This window comes from Acomys minous (assembly GCF_964271855.1).
Source record: "Acomys minous genome assembly, chromosome: 15".
In the NCBI taxonomy this organism is placed as follows: Eukaryota; Metazoa; Chordata; class Mammalia; order Rodentia; family Muridae; genus Acomys; species Acomys minous.
This window is the reverse complement of record NC_140497.1, coordinates 95,903,142-95,928,565: the sequence shown is the minus strand read 5'-3', so window position 1 is coordinate 95,928,565 and position 25,424 is coordinate 95,903,142. Positions and strand designations below refer to the sequence as shown.

General features: G+C 48.3%; 1 pseudogene across 1 annotated transcript; it reads left to right on the top strand.

The window, feature by feature from the left end:
* Positions 1–1,182: 1,182 nt before the first annotated feature.
* On the top strand, positions 1,183–1,764 carry LOC311584369 (large ribosomal subunit protein uL22-like; annotated as a pseudogene). The gene has a single exon. The product of its transcript is annotated as a large ribosomal subunit protein uL22-like (transcript).
* Positions 1,765–25,424: the final 23,660 nt, after the last annotated feature.

Below are 25,424 nucleotides of genomic sequence, written 5' to 3'. Positions count from 1 at the left end.
ATTCATCCTGTCATGGCATGCCTCGGTTACTGGTGTAAAAACTAGAGAAGCTGTCCCAGCTCGGAGGACATTCCCCTGCCCCACATATGCCCACAACGGAGAAGGAGGCAGCTTTGCATAATCATAAAACAGAAAGGGGGAAAGGAAGGAAGGAAGGAAGGAAGGAAGGAAGGAAGGAAAGAAGGAAGGAAGTAAGGAGAAAAGAAAGAAGAAAAGGCCTGACCATCCTAGCTTTGTAATCTAGCCTGGCCAACCTTGGGCAGGTCACGTAGTCCCTTTGAGGTTCTGAGGTTCCTCCGTCCAGTGGATAACGGGGAAACCTTTTGACACTAGTGTAGGGTTTCAGGTCTAGATGGTGGACAAATTCATCCCTGGCTGGAGTATTTCTCTAATAGCCATCCCCAGAGAAGTGCCTACATGCTGTCATGTCTTCAGGAACCCTGAAGCCAAGAGCGCAGACATGCTCAGTGGCTTGAAGGTCTTGCTGATGCTGCGGAGGACCTGACTCGGGTCTTAGCATCCACATCAGATGGCTCACAACAGCCTGTAACTTGAAAGGAAAAGAAATGATATAGGGGGGTTATAGGCATCTGTTTAGTGCCCTGATAAATTTGAATGTGGTTTGTCTCCCAAAGGTCCCCAATGTGATGATCTAAGAGCTAAGAGGGCTCAGGGCTACTAGGCAGTCCTTCCATGGGAAACACAGGAGGGTTAATGTAAAACCTGGATGCTGGCTTCATCCAGTTCACTGGCTTCCTGTATCAAAATGTGAATGTTTGTCCCTAAGAGAACCTCTGCCATCTCTGAGAGTCATGGACAAGATGCAACTGAAAGGATGCTCACCAGACCAAGACCGATCAGTGTAAGTGCCGTGCCCTTGAGCTTCCAAGCAGGGAATTAAATAAACCTCTTTTCTTTGCAAAGCTGGTTGCCTTGGGCATTTCATCATAGCAACAAGAGTTCACTAAGACCCTGGCATTGTACTAGTTGGTGTTAATCCCTAGGCTGTCCCTCCTGTGTGCGTCCAGAGCCTCAGTTGCCACCCGAGTGCTCAGCTCTGCATTCGGGTCTATCCCAACTGAGGGCAGACCATACTAGAGGCAACCTGGCAGACAAATTCCTATGAAGAGATTGATGACTAACAACAAGGATAGCGCTCTTCCTGTGAGGGGCCAGAGGTGACCCGCGAAGATGGGTGGCTACTCATCTGACCCAGAAAACCCTACAAAATCATGCAAATCAAGAGGTTCAATTCTTCGGGTTCACTTTAAGAACACCCGGGAAACTGCCCAGGTCCTCAAGGCTATGCATATCCGAAAAGCCACCAAGTATCTGAAAGATGTCACTTTAAAAAAGCAATGTGTGCAGTTCTAGGCAGGCAGTGTAATGGTGCAGTTGGGAGGTGCGGCCAGGTCAAACAGTGGGGCTGGACTCAGGGTCGGTGGCCAAAAAGGAGTGCTGAATTTTGCGGCAGATGCTGAAAAATGCAGAGAGCAATGCTGAGATTAAGGGTTTAGATGTAGATTCCCTGGTCACTGAACACATCCAGGTGAACAAGGCACCTAAGATGCACAGACAAACTTACAGAGCCCATGGCCGCATTAACCCGTACATGAGCTCCCCATGACACATCCAGAGGCTCCTCACTGAAAAGGGGTAGACTGTTCCAAAGCCAGAAGAAGGAGGTGGCACAGAAGAAAAAAGGTATCCCAGAAGAAGCTAAAAAAAACAAGAACTGATACCACGGGAATAAATTCAGCATAAAATAAATGCAGAAAAACATCAAAACAAAACAAGGAAAGCTTGTTATTAATAACACTTTACAGGGTGTGTTATTTCAAATCTATACAATAATTCTGCTTCAGACTAGAATTAATTCAGATCCAGCAGAGAGAGGGAGAGAGATGGGGGGGGGGAGAGGAGGGGAAGAGAGAGAGAGAGAGAGAGAGAGAGAGAGAGAGAGAGAGAGAGGAGAGGGAGGGAGAGAGAGTGCCCATGAGTTAGTCTAAAATCAAGGCTGCATGGGACAGAGGGCTAGCATATTTACTAAAGAAAAGTCAGGGGAATTGACTGACATTGAAGGGCCTAAAGTCCGAGGTGGAGTCTGGAATTGGCATTCATGGCCCCTTGCATGTGGGACCACTGCATCCCTTCAGATAAACTTTGCATCCTCGGTGCTTAAGTCAAAAGGTAGAAGAACCTAACACAGAGATTACCATGTATGGTCATGATGGTCATGATGGTCATGATGGGCATGATGGGCATGATGGGCATGATGGGCATGATGGGCATGATGGGCATGATGGGCATGATGGGCATGATGGGCATGATGGTCATGATGGCCATGATGGGCATGATGGGCATGATGGGCATGATGGGCATGATGGGCATGATGGGCATGATGGGCATGATGGTCATGATGGCCATGATGGTCATGATGGGCATGATGGGCATGATGGTCATGATGGGCATGTATGGTCATGATGGGCATGATGGTCATGATGGGCATGATGGCCATGATGGGCATGATGGTCATGATGGTCATGATGGGCATGATGGTCATGATGGTCATGATGGTCATGTATGGTCACAATGGGCACGATGGGCACGATGGTCATGATGGTCATGATGGTCATGATGGTCATGTATGGTCACGATGGGCATGATGGGCACGATGGTCATGATGGGCATGATGGGCATGATGGGCATGATGGTCATGATGGCCATGATGGTCATGTATGGTCATGATGGTCATGATGGGCATGATGGCCATGATGGTCATGTATGGTCATGATGGTCGTGTATGGTCATGATGGTCATGATGGTCGTGTATGGTCATGTATGGTCATGATGGGCATGATGGGCATGTATGGTCATGTATGGTCATGATGGGCATGATGGTCATGTATGGGCATGTATGGGCATGTATGGTCATGTATGGGCATGTATGGGCATGATGGGCATGATGGCTGAAATGCTTTCAAAGCCCCCTCGCCCCACACCTTCCTGTTGCCCACAGCATGTGGTTTGCAGATCCATGTGAAAACGACTGGCAAGTCAGTCTGGGTGTTGTGTGATGTAGCTTGGTGGTATAGAGGGTGAGTGGGTGGGGGTGGGGTCCTGAATCAGCTTTCAGTCTTCTGCTGGATGTGACCTCAGTGATAGTGCCTCTGCCTCTAGGCTTTGACCTTTTAAACCCTACTTTATTTGGGGTTCTTGAATGCCTCTACCTCCCATCAGGACAGGTAGACCTTTTAGACTCAGCCTTGGGGTGATTTCACTCTTCCATCGTCAGGATTCCAGCAGACCTACTCAACAGCAAACTAGCAATCCAGCAAACGCGACCACAACCGCAGCAGCAGGAACCTCAACGTGTTCTCTGGAGCACTTCTCTCTAGGAACGTCTCAAAGTGAAGAGATGAGAAGCCAAGGAGTGATGTGAAAGCTATCTCTTTTTGTTTTGGGGGCTATTCATATACCCTTTTATAGTATGTACAGGGTGTTTTTCAACTGGCAAAGGCCATCCCCCTACATGAGGCAGTTCCCCAGTGGACAAAACATCACACACCCTCACAAGGAGGCAGTTTCACATCCCACACTTAGGATCAAAACAAAAACATGTTTCTATCCACTATACCTGTGTTGTTCCCCTGGGTTCTATGAGGATTACACGGGTTCATGTGTACAACATGGCAGAAATATATGATGATATAACACATCTCATAAATATAAGCCTTAAAAAATAATTTGATGTCTTTTTTGTTGTTGTTTTTTTTATTTTTGATAAGGTTTTTTGTTTGTTGTTCATTGTTGTTGTTGTTGTTTTAAACCAGGGCAATTTAGCAATACCTCCACCCACCTATAGGACACTTGGGAATGACTACAGGCATTTGGTTATTACAAGTGGAGGATCCAGTGGAAGGCGGCTGCACCTGGCACCTGGCGGGTAGAGCCCAGGCCTGGACATAGAGCAGCTGCAGCACTCAGAGAAAGGGTTATCTGGGCTGGAGAGATGGCTCAGAGGTTAAGAGCACTGACTGCTCCTCCAGAGGTCCTGAGTTCAATTCCCAGCAACCACATGGTGGCTCACAACCATCTATAATGAGATCTGGTGTCCTCTTCTGGCCTGCAGGTGTACATGCAGCCAGAACACTGTATATATAATTAATAAATAAATAGGTTTTGTTTTGTTTTGTTTTGTTTTTAAGAAAAGGGTTATCTGACCTGAGACAGCAATAATGCTAAGGCTCATCACAACAAGCTTTGTGGAGGTGTGTCTCCTAGGCCATTCCAAGACCCATCAGCTTGACAATGGAAGCCTAACTTTTTCCAACCTTGCAGCATCTTTCAAATCTGCTTGACACCTTCACCTCCTGGAAGCCCACCCTGAACCTGGAATTTCCTCGTTCGTCATGCTCTGATCACACCCTGCCCTGAGCTGAAGTTAGCTGTGGATGTGTCCTTACCCCGCTCCCAACCTTCCTGGGAGCTGTTTGAGGTATAAACTTCCTTTAAAAAAATTTCCTTGTTGCAAATGATGGAATAAAATTCCGAGTAAATAGCCATATGGGTTGCCACAGAAACACTGCCCCATTGCAAACCAAATACTAGTCAAGTCTGGGGGACCCGGGCCCAAACACATTCCTCCACCAGATGTCTCCAAGGTACTACATGTCTTTGGCAAAGCCTTTTTTTTTTCCCTCTTATTCTTTGGGAAAACATCCCAGACATGTAGGATAAAGGTCACCCCATCAACCAGAACAGTAACCAGCTGAATTTATGTTTCTGCCCCCAAGCTCCACGAAGCCAAAGTGCAAATAGGGCGGGTCCCAAAACTAAGAGGATATTGTGGTGTGAACGCTTCTGACGTATAACACAGGGGCCCCTGCCCTCCACGCAGCTGCCGAAGGGCGCTGCCCAATCTCTATGGGGCTGTTGTTAAGCTCTGGAGGGTGTCCTGTGAGTGGCAAAGGAAAAGTTCACATTTCCATGGAAGGCCCAAGGGCCAAAGAGAGAAATCAGGCGAGTCTGCAGGGCTTGTGTCTAACTGCTCTTTATCCAAACCCAGATGTGTCCCTGTTTCGGGCTGGTGGGCATCTGCGTGTGTTCCTGGGTGGAGAGCATTCTGTGCCTCCAACTGTGTCACTAGGCAGGGTTGCCGTCTGCTCTCAATTTCCAATCTGGCAACAGAAACTGCACATTCATCTCAAGCCGGGAGAGTTAAGGGCGTCGTCGCTGCACTCTGCTCCCTCCCGGCGTGCCTAAGCCATGAGGGAAAGGGTCTGACGGCATTTTTCTGTGATGCAAATTCATGGCTGAGGTCAATACCAGTCTAGTGCCTGGCACATAGCAGGTGTTAATTTCAAACTATTTGTTGTGGAAATTTCCAAGTGCATAGAAAGGGGGATGGCATACACAATGAAAGGCCTCCAAGCATCAGAAAAAGGTGGCTCAGCCTGGCAGTCAGGGAGCCATGGCCCCTGCTTCTCCACACACATCCCATTTGTGTGATTTGCATGAAGCCATCAGCCACACAAATTCCTCTGCAGATGGTAGGACGCTATTACATCTTAAGACCAAGGAGGCAGAGGCAGGCAGATTGCTGTGAGTTCGAGGCCAGCCTGGTCTACAAAGCGAGTCCAGGACAGCCAAGGCTACACAGAGAGACCCTGTTTCGAAAAAACAAAAAAACAAAAAACAAAAACAACCTTAATAATAAATAAATACATAAATGCTTAATATCATAAAATCTTAATTCAAACTTTAAGTGGATTAAATGTTGTGATTTTTTTTTAAGGAAAAAATTTGCTTATTAGATTTGTGACCTTACAAGGCTGACTCGCTATGACGAGCTGAGTTGTCTCCTTGTTTGTTCCCATTTTCTGTGTCTGTCACTCCTTTCCCTTCCTCGCCTACAGCCCTGTGGTGTCATTCTAATATTCTTTATTCCTTTCTATAAATTGCAGGCTGGATCTTTTTGAAAAAAATTAAAATTAAAAAAATGTGTATGAGTGTTTTGCATACGTGCATGTCTGTGTCCTGTGTGCCATTTGCATGCCAGGAAATGTTATAATATTGCCGGGGCCTGGAGCCACCGGCTGCTGCAGACTGGCTGCCATGTGGGTCCTCTGGAACAGCAGCCAGTATGTCCCAACTGCTGAGCCATCTCTCCAGCACCAGGCTAGTTGGACTTGACACGCCTCTACCCTTATTATTTCTGGAACTACTGCTTCTGTGTGGTGACGTGTTCCTCCATGACCATGCAACACTTGGCCTCTCTCTTGTGACACTAGCGACTGGCGTGGATGTTACGTGATAATTTTCTAACTGGATCTCTACTTCTTGATTTTGAGCTGTAATCCTTACAGGGAGGGAGGGAGGGAGGGAGGGAGGGAGGGAGAGAGAGGGAGGGAGGGAGGGAGAGAGAGAGAGAGAGAGAGAGAGAGAGGGAGAGGGAGAGAGAGAGAGAGAGAGAGAGAGAGAGGTCTCACCTCCCCTGCTCACCCCTTTTCACTTGTTCCTCTAGGAGAGACAGAATAAACACCTGGTATTTATTTATTTACTTATTTAATTACTAATTGGTAGCAAACAAAGTTAAGAATCACCACTTCCTATAAACATGACAAACTGACATTTTCAGAACTGTCACCGTGACCGTCGGTGTTGTCACACTGGCTCGCTTGGCCAGTGAGGGTCCGTTGGACTCAGTCCTTCCACACAGTTCCAGGCGTCTGGTCCAGTTCCTGTAACCTAGTACGGCAAAGTGAACGTTTGAGGGATTTCTTATACATTCCCTGCTCCGAACGTGGGATCCTATTTCTCCTGGAATTCTCCTTTATTCCGACTGGAGGAAGCGGTGTTCTAGAACTTGCCGCGGGCCCTGCTCACCATAAACTCGAGTTCATATGATGGACGGTGTCAATCCTGTCTCTCCTCTGTCTTGTAGCTGGGAATACTGTGTTCAAACACACCAGGGACGGCACATCTCCATGTATTTACGCAGCTGTTTTAAACTCATACGAACTCCCCTCAGTGCCGAACAAAGTTATCAACATTCCCACAACCTAACAACCTCACCCACGCAAAGTGGTCTTTGTAAGTTTTTCCTCCTGTGCTTGGGATTGAACCCGGGGCCCTGCACACACATGCCGAGTCAGCACTCTATCACTGGTCGCTTTCTATTTGGAAATGAGGTCTCACCACGTTTTCCAGACAGCTCTTGACCTTGACATCCCTGCCTGCCTCAGTCTCCGAGCTAGCGTGAGTTAAAGGCCTGGACCAGGAAGAGCAAGCGGTGTTGTGTGTGCGCTGGGGCCTGTGGGTGAGCGGAAGAGCCCTGGAATAACTCCTCCCACCGGAAGAGCCCTGGAATAACTCCTCCCACCGGAAGAGCCCTGGAATAACTCCTCACACCGGAAGAGCCCTGGAATAATTAACTCCTCCCGCCAGAAGAGCCTTGCTATTAACCAGATGTAGGCCCGACTGTTGCATTTTGCATTATTCTTTTTTAAAATTTAAGTGTGGGGGGCGGGAGGAAGGAGCTGGAGAGATGGCTCAGCAGTTAGGAGCACTCGCTGCTCTTTCAGAGGACCAGAATGTGGTTCCCAGCACCCATACGAGGCAGCTCACAACCGCTGTGACTCCAAGGCTCCAACGCTCCAAGGGCTTCAATGCCCTATTTATGGGCTTTACTGGTTCCCACATGCATGGGCACAGATAGAGATGCAGACACACAAATATATAATAAAATGGTTTTTTAAGATTAATTTATAGAGAGTGTATGTGTGTGTGTGAGACAGAGACAGAGAAAAAGTGAGAGAGTGAGAGACAGAGAGACAGAGACAGAGGAGACAGAGAGAGAAAAAAAAAGCAGGGGTGAAAACAGAACTTGCGGCCTCTGGAAAAGCAGCACGTTGATCTCAACAGCTTAGCCATCCCTGAAACCCCCTTAATATTTTTAAAGTAAGTTTTTGGTGATTACATGAAGCGTTTACTGACTCTAAAGTCAAATTAGCAGGTGCAGTTACACAGGGGTCACACAGGGGTCACACAGGGCGGCTCGGGTCTAGCTCTATTCTTATCTCACTAACACTGCTGTTTTCATCTCTTGTGGTCAGCCATTTTTTAATTTTGAAGCTGATATTTCTGGGTTTAGCACACATTTATAGTTGATTCTTTTTGTTCCTGATATCCTGGAGGTTGCTGTTCCATATTGTTTCTCAGACCTTCCCGTTTTTTTTTTTTTTGTTTTTTTGTTTTTTTTTGTTTTGTTTTTTGGTTTTTCGAGACAAGGTTTCTTTGTAGCCCAGGCTGGCCTGGAACTTGCAGCGATCCGCCTGCCTCTGCTTCCCAAGTGCTGGGATTGATGGCAGGAGCCACCACGCCCGGCTTCTTCCCTCCCTTCTTTGCAGTAGTTACTTACCCACTTCCTCAACTAATAAAACTCACTTGAACTCTCCAAGTGAATTCGACTGTGAAAATGCTGGTAACGTTTTCTGTAAAGAGGCATGCCTGTGCATTGGGAAAATTGCGTTTGAATCGTCTCTTTTCTGGCAAGAGTAAGAGACGTGTAGTTATTCTCAAAATTATGGAATTGGGTCTGATTCCTGCAAACAGGTTTCTGGGTACAGAATACTTTTTCCTCTTAATTACTACCTTAAAGAAAATTTATGATAGTGTTCACCCACTTAATCACACTCCATTTATTAATACCATGAATTAGTGCTGGCAATGCTACCTTCTAGCCCAGTATGCCACTTGGCTTTTGCCAGCCACCCCCTTTGAAGAAGACCGACACCGGGCGTGCCGTGTCTGTCATCTTAAAAGGCTTCTCTTGCTTTGACTTTCCTGACCTTAATACATCCGGCGATTAAAAATGAAGTCAGGGGGCCGAGAGATGGCTCAGCAGTTAAGAGCACTGGCTGCTCTTCAGGATCACCTGGGTTCAATTCCCAGCACCCACATGACAGTTCACAACTGTCTGTAATTATAGTTTTAGGGGATCCAACACCCTCACACAGGCATACATCCAGGCAAAGCACCAATGTACCTACAATTAAAAATAAACAACAACAAAAAACAAGTCAATTGTCTTGTTGTAGTGTGTGTTCCTCACTGTGCTTGGAGAAGGTTTGCTGTTGTTGTTGTTGTTGTTTTTTATATGAGCAGAATTAGTTCTGACTACATTAGTGTTAGTGTTCGCCCCAGGGCCTCGGTGGAGAGGGTGGAGCAGGATGAAGGGAGAGAGACACGGAGAAGAGAGGGCGGGTTATTTGTAAATGTGCTTATCTCACTGTACACAAAGGAAGGGAGCCTCTTTAACAAGAGCGCACTAGTCCGGAAAGGAAGCCAGTTCCCCAGGAAACCCTGTAAGATAAGAAATCTGGGCCTCTGTAGACTCATCGACGTGTGTGTGTGTGTGTGTGTGTGTGTGTGTGTGTGTGTGTGTGTGTAATCATCCTTCCGGGTTAGGGAGGGCTAAGGTCCCGCAGCTGAATGGGAAATGGGACTGGTCAAGAGAGCTGCTTAAAAAGCTGGGGGATGGGCGTGGTGGCGCACGCCTTTAATCCCAGCACTCAGGAGGCAGAGGCAGGTAGGTCGCTGTGAGTTCGAGACCAGCCTAGTCAACAAAGCGAGTCTAGGACAGCCAAGACTACACAGAGAAACCCTGTCTCAAAAAACAAAAAAACAAAGAAGGATTCTGCAGCAAGGACCACTGGTTTGCGAGCTCGCTCTTCTCCTGCCCTGGCCTCCTTCTCCACTTGTCTCCCTGATCCCCTTGCTACTTGACACCCCCCCCCCCAAGCTCCACCCCCTGACACTGTGCTCCTGAAGAGGAGCCGAGTTCTTATCAGAGCCAGGCAAGAGGAATGGTGGGTCCCTGTGAGTGTCACCTTCCCAGGGCTGGTGTCTGCTTGAAACAGGCAGGTGAGGGCTTGGGGCTTATATGCGAGGAATCAAAAACACCTGGGGCGGCAGGAAGGCAAGCCTGGTGAACAGAGAACACGCTTTTCAATTTGTCCCTGAGCCCTTTCATCTCAACGGAATTTAAGGGGAGAAGAGAGAGAAAGGCAAACAGGAAGTTAAAGAATTTGAGATTGATTTCCCTTTCAAAGCCAGGATGCAGGAGACAGCTGAGGAGCCTAGCCAGTGTTCTCAGGAGGCCCTGTGACCCATAGGCTACCAGGCTCAGCTCGGGACTCCTCCACACCCCGAGCCCAGCTGGCTCTGGAGTTCTGTGAGGAAGGGAGCAATTTACTCAGGCTGCTTTGCTAAGGGGTAACAATCAGACGGCTCACCCTTTGTTCCGCCCAGGTGTCTGTACAGCGTGACAAAAGTAGCACAGGGTTGGTTTTCCTGAAGGAGCAACTCTGGTAGTCTGGAGCTTGGGGTCTGTGTCTGTTTAGTGCCTAAATGCCCTAAAGTGGCCGAGGCCTTTGCAACCGTGCAGGTGCTTTATTAGGTCCACTCATGAAGGGAAGTCAGTGTTCCTTCAAACAACAGCTTTTGATAAGCCCGCAGGCTCAAAAGTCGGTATTTGCTTGTAGAGTCTCTGCCTGCTTTCCCCACACTCCATGCCTGGCTCTTTAAAATTCCTTCCGTCCAGTGGGGCCCCCCACCCCCCCACCCTCAGTGAACCCCTTGGGCACCTCCCCTACCCTTGTTTGCACTGAGCATTCTTCAACCCCCTCGTGGTGACTGGCATCCAGGCAAAGGTGGAGCTAGCTCTCAAAGCTTCTGTGTATCATTTCATGAGTAGGGAAGACAGGACACACAACATGGCCAGAGTGGCTTGCAGATTTTGTCAAAGGACTTGAAATCTGAAAGCTCTTCTTGCCTTGTAGGAAGCCCTTTGAAAGACGACCCCTCTGAGGTCCTGCGGTTTCACAGAAGTGGCCAACTTTGAGGAGAAATCCTTACTCTGTCCCCAGGTCACACAATTGAACATTGGTTTCACACACACACACACACACACACACACACACACACACACACACACACACACACCTTCACCGGGCCCTCCTGCTTCCTGATGAAGGAATCAGATAATTTGGTAAAGGAAATTGTTAAAGTGGAACCCTGACGTGGCGAGGGAAGCAGCTTCGTTCTATGGCTGCCCCAGGCACCGGGGTTGGCTGCCTTCAGGCCTCTCACAAGGCGTCCAGCCTGTTACAAGGTTCCAGCTCAGCCTTTGACCTTCCAGAGGTTACTATGGGGAGCAAAGGCAGACAGCCAGAGAGCTGGCACACGCTGTGACTTCAGACAGCCTTTACTAGCATAGGGGTGTTCCACTCATCGGCTCCATTTACGGAGCCCAGTACCTGGCAACACAAAGGCAAATACTAAAATTCCACAAATCTGTCAGATACTCTAGTCTTACCTACTTAAAGAAAATCTTGCCAAGAAAGAGAAATGGTGAGTGCGGGGAGTTGGAGAAAGCTTAAGTGGTAAAGTAGTAAGGACCCCAGACGGCACGTAGAGACAAGGACGTGGGTCAGGTTTACAATCCTGAGGGAGGGAGAAGAGACAGATACCGTATTTTTCGGACCATAAGAAACACTTCCCCCAACCCCAAAAGTGAGGGGTAAATTACGGTGCACCTTGTGGTCCGACGGCTGTTCATTGAACATCAACGAGGAGGTCACTTACCGGTGTCTTCAGTGTGCCAGCCGAGGGACGCGCACAGGGTTCCGCGTGCCCATGAGCGCAGGAAGAGGCGTGGCGGTATGGCGCCCCCCGCACCTCCCCCCCACCGTTGCACTGATCTGAGCTGAGTGCCATCTTAGCCTGCCAGGTAAGCAGGTGTGTGTCATCTTGCTGCAGAGACCTGGGCAGGGGGAGTGCAGTAAAATGTGTAGCAACCAGGAAGCTCTAGCTAACATTTGTTCCTCCTTGACTCCAGTGGGACCACATTTCGGGGTTTCCAGGACGCTAGAAAAGTGCTTGAGTCTCTACACCTTTCCTCCTGTTAACACTGTTTAATGTTACCGTATTTTGTTATATTTTAATAAATATTTATTATACTAGTACTAATTTGGTTCAACATATTTTTTTTTCTTGTTTTACTGCTCTAGAAACTGGGTCTTATGGTCAGGTGCGTCTTATGGTCTGAAAAATATGGTAGATTCCAGAGGCTCAGTGGTTAACCAGCCTACCCTTAATCCTTGAATTCCAGGGCACGCGCGCACTTGCGCGCGCACACACACACACACACACACACACACACACACACACACACACACAGAGTTCTCCTTCCCACCCTCCCACACACACAGAAAAGGTGGACCATGTAACTGCACTACAGGCAATGCCACCTGAGAGAACGGAGCCTAAAGCGAGACCGACTAAAGTCTCAGGCACGCAGCACCCAACTCTACTCGGAACATCGGGCAATTTATACTCTGAGGGTTAAGCGGCATCACATGAGTCAAATTAGCTCAAGCTGTGTGCAGTCATAAGGACAAGCTGCACGTGCCACAACTGTGTTGTCCCATAGAGGCATGTAAAGGGCAACTTAAACATTTAACCCAGCAGCAGCAGCGCGCACTGATGAGCAGTCTGAGGTAAACTCACTCCTCTCTGCCACCCCTGAGCACGACAGCACAGTCCAAGAGCTAAGCTGTGGAGACGCCGAGGCCACAGGACTCTTGCTCTCGTGAAGTTTTCTCACGGGCACTCAGAATTCACCTCACACAGCTCTGTTCTGACAAGTCCCAACACCCAGTGTGGGGAAAAAAATTCCTACCAAATACAACAAAGTAAGAGATGCTACACAGTGTCTTAGATGAACAAGGCCAGTCACCAAGAAGGTAGATGTCACTGAGAGAGGTCAAAACAATTTACAGTTTGGCCCAAGAGCCAGGAGTGGGTGGGTGGGCATCACAGAGGAGGTGACCATTGAACAAGACTGAAATACGAACAGGAATTGGGCTGAGTAGACAAAGCACTTACCGTGCAAACATGAGTACTTGGATCCCAAGAACCCACATAAAACCAGTTGTGGAAGAATGTTCCTCTAATCGCAGGGCACTCGTGTGGAGGGTGGGAAACCTACAGGAGAAGCCCTGTTGGCTCGCTGGCCAGCAAGCTGGCATGTGCAACAGAAACATGAGCCTCTGCCCAAAACAAAGGGGACGGTGAATGCTGACACCCAAGGCTGCCCTCTAACCTCCACATGTGTGCCCTAGAATGTGCACACTAATGTGAACACCACACACGTGCACACACATACACACACAGAGACAAAGAGAAAGAGAGACAGACAGACAGACAGAGAAAGAGAGAGAGAGAGATTTGCAGGTAAGAAGATGGGACGGTCCAGGCTGAGGAGCTGTGTATGCAGGAGGACCGGCTGCTAACCTCATGTGGGCCTTTAGCTATCTGTTCCAAGATTTATTACACTATCATTACAAGAACAGAACTAATCTTACTTCAGCTTTACGAGTGAGGGACACACACAGATCTGGCCCTCCCTGGAAGCCTTCCAGCGGCTTGTAAAGATAAGTCGCCGTGGCACGGTCTCAGCGTAGTCCTGCAGGCTGTCATCAGAGCTGCGGGGACAATGTGGTAGCTACCAGCCACAGGCTCCTGGAAACGTGACCCACACTAACTGCCACAGGAGAAGAAGTGCACAAGTGATTTGAAAGACTTAGCAAAAAGAAAAAGGAGAGGTAAACTGGCTGGCAAGGTAACCACCCACAGGTGAAGTGAATTCTACCTGCCGGGTCGCATGCCTGGGCTCAGTGTCCAGCCAGCCGAGACTACTGGGGCAGATCCCGTAACTACACACATGTGAACATGCACACACAGACACGTGTAAAATATCTCACCAGCAGTATTTATATTGATTTCGCGTTAAAATGATAACAGATTAGATACACTGAGTAAAATGTGTCTGATTAAAGTTAGTTTCACGTGTTCCAATCGTTTGCCCTTTTGTAGTTAAGTTACAAGAAAAATTAAAAATTACATCCACGGCTCACATTTCTTTGAGGCAACACGGTTCAAGCATCAGGCTCTGAAGCCGCAGTGAGGGGAATGGTCCTGGGCACAGGGAATAAGTGCTTGCCGTCCTGTTTGGACTTGGCCTATGGCGTCTGTGCCGTGCTCACTCACATGTTGCTGGCACTCAGCTCCTGGGAGCAGTACCTGACCAGGAAGCTTGGCATCGGAGCAGTGAGTGGCTGGCGTGGCTTTGCAGTGAGGCTGACAGGGTGGCTGTGAGTGTCGGGGAATTTCAATGTGCACTTTCCCAAGGGGCTGAAGGCTGGAACGCTAGGAAGCTCTGACGCTGGAGGCCCGGGGGATGTAACTTCCACCCTAAGCCCGGCCCGTGAGGCTTTGAGACCGGCAGGTGTTGTTGGCCCGTCCCTGCAAGCTTCTCACCATAGCTCAAGTCCTGAGGTGGGAGGATGCCCTGCAAAGCCAGGACCTGCCTGCTCTGTGACCTCTCTCCAGCTGCACACGGTTGGTCCATGATCTGGCTTCCATCAGACCCTCTGAGCTCTGAACATCAGAGCCTTCAGGCTCACCGTGGCTGTAGCACACAGACCAGCTCAGCTGAGATACCATGTTTTCGGCCTCTCTGACTTCCACACAGTACACTACACCCCCCTGGCGTGTTCCATCGCTGAGACTCCTGCTTGGAAACGGGCTCTATGTGGACTGTGGAGGACACCACTTGTCTGTACTATCTAAGCATCTGTACACACATGCACACACCACCACCACACACACCACATACACATGCATACACATAAGCATGCTCCCTGTTCATGTGTACACATATACACACACACCTGTATGCACACACACCTGCACACACACATATACACATGTGTGTACACATGCACACACACCTGTATACGCACACACACACCTGCACACATACATACACACATACACATATACACACATGTGTGTGTACACATGCACACACAGGCACACACACATACCACTACCACCACACACATCACATATACATACATACAGAGAAGCATGTTCCCTGCTCATGTGTACACATACACACATACCTGTATGCACACACACCTGTGCAACACATACACACATGTGTGTGTACACATGCACACACACACACACACACACACACCACCACCACCATCACCATCACCTGGCTCCAAAACTCTGGTATTACAAACAAGAGCACCCAGACCCGGCTCTGTTCATTTGTGTCAATCTCCTGGCTCAGCCTCCCAAGTGCTAGGATTACAGGCCTCGGGCAGGGCCACCATACCTAGAAGAGGTTTGTTTTCCTTTCCTTTCCTTCTTTCTTTGTCTTTTTTATTTTTATTTCCTTTGCAGTGCTGGGGTTTAAAGCCAGGCTCTCATGACTGCTCCAAGCCATATACCCACAGCCCAGTTGTTTTTAATCACTTCCAACATGTCTTAGAGCCTTGTGTATTAGATCTCCCTCATCTTCACACGGCTTGACGCTTGCCTGTCAAGCTGGCCGCTAAGGGTTTGCTGTGGTCCCATCTGGGGAGTCAGAGCCTGTGTGAGCAATGATGACTAGGAGTGGCGGGTGACCTGGAGATGACGGAGGGACCTGATGGGCACTCCTAAGCCCTGAGAAGGCTTGTCTGCCAGAGGCCACGGCTCATCGCTCACCGCAGGTGACGTCCAGCCACTTGCTTCACGCCTCGGAGGCTGTCACTATTGTCTTCCCCCCCCCCCCCCGATCCTACGCCACCAAGGTAGCATTGCCTCTTAGAACAGGAAGAAGTGATTGACTGTAGGCATGAGGTTACCGTGTAGTTTAAAATCTGATGTCTTATCTAAATGTTGTGTAAACTCTGCTCCCCAATGTCCCCATGTATGCCAATAAAGCAGTTTACAGCCAATCACTGAGCAGGGGAGAGACTAGGGCGGGACTTCCTGCCAGCCAGGGGAGGAGGAGTCAGGAGAGGAAGTAGAGGATTCAGCCATGGGGAGAGGTCCAAAGAAGATCAGGAGGAAGGAGCTGGAGCTGAAGAAAGCTGGGAAGTACAAGTGCCTCTGGGATGTTTGCGGAGAGTGAGACAAAATAGCATAGAGGGTTAAGAACAGACTTAAACTTCTCAGATTGTGTTGTGAAGCCTTGCGTTGTAAAATAGTCTCAATTACTTGTGTGATAGCTAAGAGAAACAAACACAGTTTTGTTTTTTGTTTAAAAAACAAACCAACAATATCAACAAATGGTGTACCAACGAGAGGCAGAATTTACAGTAATCTAGGAACTTAGGTAGAAAATCAGTTTCTTAGTTCTGTTTAAAAAGAAAGGAATCCCGGTTTCTAAGGCAGGAGCTCACAGCATCCTGATTAGACAGCCCTCCTCCTCCTCCCTCTCCCCTCCCCCATCCCCAACCCCCTCCCTCCACCCTCATCACCCACAGAGCAGCAAGGCCTTCAGCCAGCTGTAGAGAAATAAAAACTGATAGATACAAACCCCAGGGAGGCAAAGCAAAAGAAAAAAGTGGCTCTTTAAAACAAGCAAGCTTCTCAAAGTTAGACTTTCCTAACCAAGACAGGAAGCTAAATCCCTTTGAGAAGGGGCTCGCTCTTGCTGGCAGATTCTAGCAGGCTAGAAGAGCAAACACTTGTGGACTTCCCAGGGTGGGGGAGGGGTCAGGATCTAGAAGGGGGGGGCAGGGGCCGGGGAAGGGGGCTGGGAGCCTCGCTCTGCATGCTGGAGCCGGAGGCAGCCTGAAAAGCTTCAAGCCTCCTAACTAGCAGTGAGGAAAGCTGGGTCTGAGAAAGTAAAGTCCTTAGGGAGAGGGCTTGAGATTAAAGAAGATTCTTTTCTATGCTTCGGGACTCCGTTTGAGTTTGTTTCTCTTAACATACAAATAATTTTTCAATGACAATTGCAGTTTTGTGTATTCTCTTTGGGAAAAATCAAAATAAGACAGACTTGAAGGAAGAGAGAAACCAAGAAGTCCAAGTAGGCCAGGTAGCGAACGTAACTTGCTGATCCCTCCACATGGGAACAGCTCTGAGACCAACAGAGACTTGGAAGCACCTCCAGCCAGGACCGCAGCTAGGAACGGCCATGAATTCCTCAGGACTTATCATGCCGTTCTTTGAAATGGCATAAATAAAAATTCATCTTACAGAGAACCACCTTTAACCGAACTATGCTCAGTGCACAGCTCAAATATATATTAATACAAAATGTACAATATCTTTGAAAGCTAATATTTTGCAGAGCAAGAGGACCAGACACACACACACACACACACACACACAAGACAAGTATCCCAGGTGATCCTACCTCACAGATGGCCCCAATGACAATGTTTCCTTGAAAATCTTCGTCTGAGACAATTTCAAAATGGCCGTTCTAGATCACCAACCAGCATGGCAGACTGTTCCAGTCAGGACTGCAGTGAAGCACTGAGCTTCCTCATCATCCAAAGACTGGGCAGGAAAAGTTTCAGCTGGCTTTCTCAAGACTACACAGTATCCCAGTTTTCTTGGACCTCCCTCCCAAAAAAAGAAAACTACACTCCATTCCCATGGGAGACGGATGGTTCTCAGCCATTCTATGGATTATAAGTGTTTGTTGTTATTGTTTAAAGGGGTTGGTATAGGAATTGATAAGCAAAAGGGTAGATTATGGAGTCTACTTTTAGACCAAGGAACATTAATAAAGCCAGAAATCTTACGTTGGTATAGATCTTTGTATTATATTTTGTTACAACAAAATATTGTATTGTGCCTACGTAACTGTTTAAAATTCAATGTTAGGTCCTAGGCATTTTGAAAGTTACTATTACCAACTGTTTAGGATAAGTCAGAAATGTATATTAGATAATCAGACACATAGTCATGTTAGATACCAGTTTAGTTAATTATAAAAATATGTTTCCTAGACTGACAGATGAAAAATAGCTAAAAAAGAAGCAATTCAGATAAGGCAGATACGTAGACGGTCTTCAAAAACCTCAAAGCCCTCTCCTTATGTAGCAAGATGACTTCATGTCAATTACAGACAGAATATTGTCCAAACAGGGTAAACTGGGTGCAGAAGAGTTAACTACAGAGTTTTGCAAGGACAATGTAGGCACGGCCTTTATACTTCCTGCTTTGCAGAAAAGTCTGTCAAATATTCTGAGCCAGAAGGTTGAAGATGATGTGCCAAAGTTTGGGTGAAATTTAGAGGGACTGTCTAGGCAGATAAATCTCTCTGTCATTTCTATACTTCTGGAAGCCGCTTACCTGCACTTCATATATATTTATGTAATATTTATTCCTTCTTCAGTCTCTGATGGCGTTGAAGACTAGATAGTTATGGTCTCACAGTTAAACTGTTCACGATGATAGAAATTGGTAGGTAGTAAAGTACTTTATCCAAGGATTGCCAAGTAAACAAATGTAAGTCTTCATAATCATTTTCATAATTGTTATATTACATACAGATTGTTATTGTGAGAAAAGGAGCCTTCTATTAAACTCAAAGGGGGGAAATGTGGGCATAAGGTTATTGTGTAGTTTAAACTTTGATTTCCTGTCCAATTGTTGTATAAACTCAGCTCCCCAATTGTTTCCCTGTTATGTCAATAAAGCAATTTACAGCCAATCAATGAGCAGGAGAGAGAATAGGGCAGGACTTCCCCAGCCAGGGGAGGAGTTAGAAGAAGAAGCAGGGGATTCAGCCGTGGGTAGAGGTCCAAAGACTATCAGGAGGATGGCCAAAGACTATCAGGAGGATGGAACTAGAGCTGAGGAAAGCTACAAAGTGCAAATGTCTCTGGGATGTTTGCTGGGAGTTAAGACAGGATAGCACAGAGGGCTAAGAACAGACTTAAACTGCTCAGATTGTGTTGTGAAGTCTCAATTATTTGTGTGATAGCTGGCTTAAGAAATAAATTGAGAGCCGGGCGTGGTGGTGCACGCCTTTAATCCCAGCACTTGGGAGGCAGAGGCAGGTGGATCGCTGTGAGTTCGAGGCCAGCCTGGTCTACAGAGTGAGTCCAGGACAGCCAAGGCTACGCAGAGAGACCTAGTCTGGGGGGGGGGGGGGAGAAATAAGCTGAGAGAAACAAACATAGTTTTATTAAAAAATAACATCAACGGTTGACCATTCAAAGCACTGTTGTTGAGGTTCAGGAGGAGCGGGCACTGACCCCTCGGTACCAGACTCAGAATGATGAAAGTTTACTGACTGCTGAATGAAGACTGACCAGTCAGGGACAGAGCTTGGATTTGGGAACCAAGACTGTGGGTGTGACAGCTGCGCTCCTAAGGCAGAGGATGTAGAAGTTCCTAGGAAAATTCCTACTCACCATCTGGACAGTTTTAACAGGCTGAAGGAAGGAATGGATGTATGTTCTCATCACAGCAAGGGATCATGTAGAGCTGAAGGCGGCTCGGTGCTCAGAGCACTGGCTGCACTTCCCAGAGGAAGGTTCGGTTCCCAGCACCAAGTCAGACAGTTCACAATATCCAGTAACTCTGGCTGCAGGGACCCAGGGCCTTCCTCTGGCTTCTGAGGCCACATACACACACACACACACACACACACACACACACACACACACACACACACACAAGCACAAATAAACTTTAAAAAACCATCCAGTTCTCTGTTCTCTCGAGTTCACAATTTAAATGGAGTCTTTTCAGCCTTAGGGCTTTAGGCCTAGAGGGAGGCTGTCCGTCAGTGCGCCCCTACTTGCTTGCTGCTTGCTTGGGGAAACCCTGCAGATAGCTCCGGGTAGCATTGGCGTTGGTAAATAACAGGTGGTGCTCAGTGCGTGCCTCTCAGGGGTTGCTTGTTTGTGGGTTTTGTTTGTTTTGTAACTGACCACCTTCTCCACTAGGCTGAGGGAAGAACAGGTTGCTGCTGTGTCTCTAGAGCTAGCAGTAGTGGAAGCTCCATACATGTTTATTGAGTAAACGGACAGGGGTTTGAACAAGAGTGAGAAGTAAATGTTTTTATTTGAGGCAGAATCGCAGAAGCAGTGCACAGCCCTGGTTGGGATGTGTCTCAAGTGAGAGCTATAAGGTGGCCGTGTTTGTGTGAGAAATTATCTGTGCCTTGATGCCTGAAAGCTCACTTGTTTTCAAAGGTTGTACTACAATGAGTCTGTTTCTGGAACATTCTTTCTTTAGACCTGACAAAATTCCCAGAGTCAAGAATGAATTTTTTGTGGGCGTTGTTGTGCATGTGTTGGGCGTATTGTTTGGTTGCTGCTCTTGTTTTACTGTGTAGGTCAGGCTGGCCCCAACTCAGGTTCCTCCTGTGCCCCGTGTGCTTGGGTGTTGGCGTCTACCACCACACCCACACTAAATAGCGTCCATCTAGTGGAAAATGGGTGTGCCAAACCTTTGCACTGCACTGTTTCTAAGGGTGTGTCATATTTTATATGCAATTTTTGCTATAGAAGCTAATGGAAGCAATTTCCACTTCCAAAAGAGATGACATCTTGGGCTTGAACCCGCTGTACTTGACCCAACATCTCCGATCCCTCCTGTTTCAGACCTGAGCTGTCAAGAAGTCATAGTGTGTGGCAGGAGACGCTGTCCTGTGACATGTGTTCAGAAAAGTAGCTAAAATATCAGTCTGAACATTATATCCGAAATGAGTGTTAAGACAAAGGATGTAACTTCAATCCTGAGGGGAGCTGCTAAGCTCAAAAGACATGTCCTAGCTAGCTCTGCCGATTCAACACAGCCTGGACTCAGCTGAGAGGGGAAACCTTGAAGAAGAAATAACTCAAATAGGTCTATGGGCATGCTTTGGGGTGGATTGTCTTGATTATTGATTTGGGGAGGGCCCAGCCTACTGAGGGCAGCCCCATCCCTAGGCAGGTGGAGGGCACAGCCTACTGTGGGCGGCCCCATCCCTAGGCAGGTGGAGGGCACAGCCTACTGTGGGCGGCCCCATCCCTAGGCAGGTGGAGGGCACAGCCTACTGTGGGCGGCCCCATCCCTAGGCAGGTGGAGGGCACAGCCTACTGTGGGCGGCCCCATCCCTAGGCAGGTGGAGGGCACAGCCTACTGTGGGCGGCCCCATCCCTAGGCAGGTGGAGGGCACAGCCTACTGTGGGTGGCCCCATCCCTAAGCAGGTGGAGGGCACAGCCTACTGTGGGCGGCCCCATCCCTAGGCAGGTGGAGGGCACAGCCTACTGTGGGCGGCCCCATCCCTAGGCAGGTGGAGGGCACAGCCTACTGTGGGCGGCCCCATCCCTAGGCAGGTGGAGGGCACAGCCTACTGTGGGCGGCCCCATCCCTAAGCAGGTGGAGGGCACAGCCTACTGTGGGCGGCCCCATCCCTAGGCAGGTGGAGGGCACAGCCTACTGTGGGCGGCCCCATCCCTAGGCAGGCAGTCTGAGCTGTGAGCTGTATAAGAAAACAAGCTGAGTGAGAGAGTTGGTCCAGACAGTAGTGTTTGCTTCTCATGGTTTCTGTCCTCAAGTTCTTGCTGGAGTTCCTGCCCTGACTTCCCTCAGTCAAATTGTGGCCTCCCCTGAGTTGATTTTGGTTAGAGTGTTCTATCACAGCAACAAAAAGGAAACTCGAACCCAGGTCAAGAAAAAAAAAATGTAGACCAAAAACGTGAGGCGCTTTGGTCCTCTAAGAATAAACTTTGCTGGGGGCTGGAGAGATGGCTCAGAGGTTAAGGGCACCACCTGCTCTTCCCGAGGTCCTGAGTTCAATTCCCAGCAACCACATGGTGGCTCACAAGCATCTATAATGACATCTGGTGCCCTCTTCTGGCATGCAGGGGTACATGCATGCAAAACAATGTATACATAATAAATAAATATATATATTTAAAAAAAAAAAAAAAAAAAAGAATAAACTTTGCTGACCACAAAGCAAGAACTTCTTGGGGAAACTGAGGAGCTCATACAACCCTATCTTTAGTAATAAATACACCAGTGAGTGCCACAGGGAAGGCCCAAAACTACAAACCAGTCTTACAGACACAGAGCGCCACTGCACAAACCCACGGACTTCGAGAAGAAGACACTGCTGTGGTCAGGCCGCTTCAAGAAGGAAGAAGGGATCTCGGAGGTGATCTCGTTTGAGATGCTTGATGCCTCAAAGAAACAGCCCCGGGTGAAGGTCAGCTATTTACTGACTGCCCTGATGGTGGCAGGGTGCATCTACGTAGTCATGGAGGGCCAGAAGGCTGCGGAAAAACGGGAGTCTCTAACAAGCTTAAAGCCCGTCTGAGAGAGGAGGCAGCTCTGAAGGCCAAAACAGAGGAGACATAGTCCTGCTGGATCTGGAGAGCCTGGAGTAAGGTTGTAACACCAAGCCTGCCACTTTGTTTTGCACAGACGTATTCCAGTTCCTTATTTCTGCTGTAGAGGAACAAATAAATTTTCATAAAGAAAAAAATGAAAAAAAAATTTTAAAAAGAAAAAAATGAGTATCTGTGTCCTGCTTCATTTATGCGTAAATCATTAGCACGATTCTTATTACCCACTTTACTTTGCTTGCTGGCCTGTGAGTGGAACCCACCCCTGCCTTGTATTTCAGTCCGGAAACGTCTTTCTGAAAGAACTAAAAGCTGATGGATTCCAACTTAGGTTGTCTAAATGGTTTTAGTATTTTAACTTCTAGAATGTCGCAACATAACCAATGTAGTCACAATAGACTGCACAGACCCATCGGCATGACAGGGAGCAGAAGCCACTGTCCTGTACTGCGCTCTGTCCCTCTAAGGACGGGCGTGGGAAACCACATATCTGTAGCAGCACTGTGGAGACCAGCATGATGCGGAAGCCTGGAAGAAAAGCTGGCCCAGCATCTCACTGGCAGCCATTGTGGGCGGCAGCTGCCGTGGTATGGCAGCCAGGAGGGGCCATATCTCCTCACCCATGTGCCCAACGTCTTCATTGTCTTTGGTGTAAATAACAGAGCTTTGAGATATTTGATACTTTCTGGGTTTCGGAAAGCTTGTATTAACTCCGTATGTAGCTTAGGCAAGGTAGGAAGAGATCCTTGTGTGGCAGAGGTGAGGCAAGTAAACCTCGGGCACAGGGCTAGCGCCTTTGGGACACAAAGGCTGTGTTGCTTAAAGGTGTTGAGTAACTTTGGTCTTGAGGAAGCGCCATCACAGATGAAGGGTGGAGCCACAGAGCAATTTCTTTCTCTCTCTCTTTTCTTTCATTTCTTTCTTTCTTTCCCTCCTCCCTTCTTTCTTTTTATTTCATGTGCATTGGTGTTTTGCTTGCATGCTGGTCTGTGTGAGGGTGTCAGATTCTCTGGAACTGGAGTTACAGACGGCTGTGAGCTACCACGTGGGCGCTGGGAATCGAACCTGGGTCCTCTGGCGAAAAGCAGTTGGTGCTCTTAACTGCTGAGCCATCTCTCCAGCCCCCCAAAAAGAACATTTTTGCTCCCTTCCATGGATGTTGACTATGTGATAGGTGAAGTCCATCAAGGGAAATGGAGCTACTCTGGCTGCGCGCCGGAAGCCGGCATCATTTACAGAGTGGTGTGTGACTGACTTGTTCTGGGGTGGGAAAGACTTTATGTACACAGAGTAGTGGCTGCCTGGTAAAACTGAACTTCTGCACTACAGACATCAGTTGTCAGTAAGGCGTATGTCTGAGCAGCCACGCGAGAGTTAAATCTTGTCTCCGTCCGCCATGTACAACCTATACTTATCTGAGGCCCAGCTTTGTGCTCACAATGGGGACAGCTTGGCTATGGTTATGAAAAACAAAGTGAGGTCGCACCAGTTAGCACTGAGCACAGCCCCTGACTGCGCTTTAAGGCTGAGCAAGCAGGGAACGCCATGCTGGGCGACCAGCTCTCTCCAGCCTGGGCTGTAACTTGCGCTGACTTTGAATCTCGTGCTTACCAGCATCGTTTCGGACGTTAAGAGAAATGCCCTGCTGAAGGCACGAAAGTTAATGGGAGAATCAGATAGAAGCCTGGGAGACCCCCTTAGGGAGCAACCTAAAACCTGGGAACAGGATAAAATGCTAAAATGTTAACAACCAGAGTATTAGGAGCAGAGCTGGAGAGATGTTTCAAGAGGTTCGGGATGTAGTTCTCAGCGCCCACGTGGTGGCGAACAGGGTATCCAAGCGCCCTCTTCTGGCCTTCGTTGGAACTGCATGCTTATGGCGCACAGGCGTGTGCATGCAGGCACTCACACGTACACAAAAGATAAAAACCAAATAAACCTTTACAAAACCCAGTGATGCAGAAGTGGAACTTAGGATGAGGATACTTGTAGAGTTAAAGCTACTGTGGGAAGGGTTTGGGGAAGGCCTCTGCATAGCGCGGGTGGGGGAACGGGGTGGGGTATGTTAGTTCACAGGCAAGCTCCCTAGCCTGCCCTCGGGGCAGATGTGTGCTGGATAAAAGGACCGCCAGCCACCCCAGACCCGTGTCTCTCTTTCTCCCTCCCCTCCCTCTGTCATGGGCATCCCTTTCTCTCCCTTCTCTCTCTCTCTCTCTCTCTCTCTCTCTCTCTCTCTCTCTCTCTCTCTCTCTCTCTCTCTCTCTCTCTCTGTCTTCAGGACCCAGCCACTCTATCCCTTCCCAGGCCCCTCCCCCTTTCCCAGAATAAACCTCCTTTATACCAGATCTGTTGCTGTGGAATGTAACCCCTCAGGGGGTACACCTAGGTATGGCCCGCCATGATGCCTCCCCCCCCCACCCCCCCATTACACAACAGGGTATATGGCTAAGTATGGATCCGTGGGCTGCTTTTCCCTGAGAGGCGTGGGAGAGAGCTACAAGGTCGTGGCTGACAGGTACAGGCAGCTGCCCACGCAGGCTGCATAGCATTTCCCACAATCCCCCTGAATGTACTTCAGAGCTTACAGCTCAGTTAGCAGACACTTGTCTGCTACTATATAAAAAAAAAAAAAGCAGTGACAGAGGTACAGACTCGATGCCATGCCTAAACTTAGAGGTGAGGGGACCTAGAGTTGGGGCTTTTCACACTTCTTTTTTCCCCTTTCTTAGTTTCCTTACTCGAAAGGGGGCCACAGCTCAGGCTGCCCCAGTTTAAACTCTTATCACTAACCAGGCAATGGCTCTTATATTGTAGCATCTGTACTAATCACCAAGGATTTTCAAAGTGTAGATTTTAGGCAATAGGTCTGTGTGGGGGCTTGATTCTGCATTTCCTAACCCCAGGGTGATGCTATTCCCCTGAGGGCCACACTTTCAGAAGAAAGATCCACTGGTGACTATAAATGATGTTAACGCTATATCAAAGCCTCTTGATTGGTGTGTTTTCTTTTGCTGCTTGAAGGTGGTGGTGTGCTGGAGATTGAGCCCGGGCCCTGCAGCGTGCCAAGCAGGGTGGTCCACTGATGAGCTACTCCTGGCCCATGCGTTGTTTGGTGGCTATATTTCCCCACCTGCATTTATTTTTATCTTTTAAAAATATTTTAGTATTTATATATACATGTTTGTTTGGATCACATTTACTCCCAATTCCCT